The 2117-nt window shown below is 30.0% G+C and overlaps 1 protein-coding gene across 1 annotated transcript in view; it reads left to right on the forward strand.

The window, feature by feature from the left end:
* LOC110027010 (DNA-directed RNA polymerase III subunit RPC10-like) overlaps positions 1–2117 on the forward strand; it is a gene marked incomplete in the record, with an annotated part of 37236 nt that overhangs the window by 30899 nt on the left and 4220 nt on the right.

A 2117-nucleotide genomic window follows, 5' to 3' on the forward strand; every position in this document is an offset into this window, starting at 1 on the left:
TTTTTAAAAATAATGTAGTTCCATATCTCAATTCTTTAGCTATCAATCACCATAATGGTTGCATTTTCTTCTAGTGGCCTTCATAAGTCATAATTACTCTAGACTTAACATATCAAAATCTTAAAACCTAAGTCAAAATTATGCAAAACCGTCTCCCAAAGAAATAATCGACCCAACTCAAGTTATTTTCATTTTTGAGGAATCATTTTTGGTAACACTCGCTCGCCTTCCTCTCTCAAGCTTGGGCTTTCTTCCATTTTCCTTTCCTGCCTACAGTTCTCTCCTTCCACTATTTCATTCCCTTCATTATGGTTATTTACCTATATCGATCTGCATGCCTCAACTCACACCTAATTTTCTTTATCATTTTATTGAAATCCATTAACTAAAATAAGTAACTCTTACATTCCATTCCTAGCAAGAACATTTGACAACATAAATTGAAACATGCCACCTTTATTTAGTTGGGGGGCAAAAAACTGTTTTATTTCATCTCTTACTAAAAAATTATTTCTATTTAGTTTCTATATATACATAGATAACTATATGCACATACAATATATATATATATTTGTGTGAGTTTGGATTCATTTATTACACAATATATATATTTGTGTGAGTTTGGATTCATTTATTATTATTTATTTATTTAAAACAATAATATAAGTGTGAACTCTCCAATACATTTCTTACCTCTCGCATGTTGCAAATTTGCATGCCATACTCATGTGGCAATTTGAGTGATGGTCGAGGTTGAAGGAGGGTTTTTTGAACTGTTCAGGCATTGCCAACACATCATAATAATTTATTTTATGAAATGGATGACAATTAAGTGCTTCTTATTTGCAAATAATAAGTCCTAAGTCAATTTTTCATGAAACTACATCAATCTTTTGTCGATGTCATAACATTCGACTTTGTCAACTTCAAATCAAATGTGGAGGTCAACGTCCACTTCATTAGGGCACTAAATTTACTTGTGAACTTTATTTTACTCAAAGGTTTGTGGGTTTCAAAATTACCATTTTCTTATTATTTATTAAAATAAGCCTTAAACTTGTAAAAATGATTAACATCTAAATTATAAAGCCAAGTTCTAACCAAAATAAGATGAGGAACATCAATTGCAGTGGAACACACCAAATTCTTTCAGTATAAGTAGATAACTAAATCAAATCTTAACACCTCTAATGCATAAAGATAGCATTTTTATCCTCCTACAATACTTTATATGATGATGATATGGTTTGGGTATCAAATTTATAAATTCTAGAGAAAACTAGGATATTATATTCATAAAACTCACAATATCTATTATGAGTTTGCAATACTTCTCATACTTTAAATAAGTTTGGAAAAATGTTGTTCTCTTTTAGGAATTGTCAACTAAAGCACATTCAAGTTCACTAATTCCTCCTGATAGATTCATTGTTATAATGATTAAATAGATAACACTTAAATTTTGAATTTAGAAAAATTATAGACGAAGATGGGGTTGTGTTTCCTTTAGTGTCCTTACTCTACATAATGGGAGCGGGAGAGTTCAATTCAAAGTGGGAGAGTTCAATTCAGAGTCCTAATTTTAACTGTTATAGGAGATATTAACTTGTTGATTTTAGACTTCATGTTTATATTTACTTGTTTATCTTAAACTTCTTGTACATTATTGAGTTCTTATATAGTTTTTATGACGTTACTTTCATATTTTTGGATTACTCTAAAATTCTTTATTGTAAAAAAATTAAGCTCTCTTTTTTTATGGAATTACTTATTATTATTTTCTGAGATATCACTCTCAAATACTTTATTTTTAACTTTTTTTGTTAACTTAATGGTTTAATTTTGAAGCTTATGACTCGAGCCTTATATCTCATCTCAAAAAAAAAAAAAAAAAAAAAAAAAAAAAAAAAAAACTAGCATGATGTATTATCCAACAGAAATAGGCTCAAAGCCTCAGTCAAGAGGAAAACCGCAAGGAAACAGGGCACCAAAGAGGGGAAAGAGAGGGGTACCTCAAGGACGCCAAAGTAAAGCCTTGCAACACAAGAAGCTACCTCAAAGATGTGCTCTCACAAGAATCTCCTTTCCAATCTCCTCTAGCTAAATTTTTCAACAAC

This window comes from Phalaenopsis equestris, unplaced genomic scaffold, assembly GCF_001263595.1.
Source record: "Phalaenopsis equestris unplaced genomic scaffold, ASM126359v1 Scaffold000411, whole genome shotgun sequence".
NCBI lineage: Eukaryota > Viridiplantae > Streptophyta > Magnoliopsida > Asparagales > Orchidaceae > Phalaenopsis > Phalaenopsis equestris.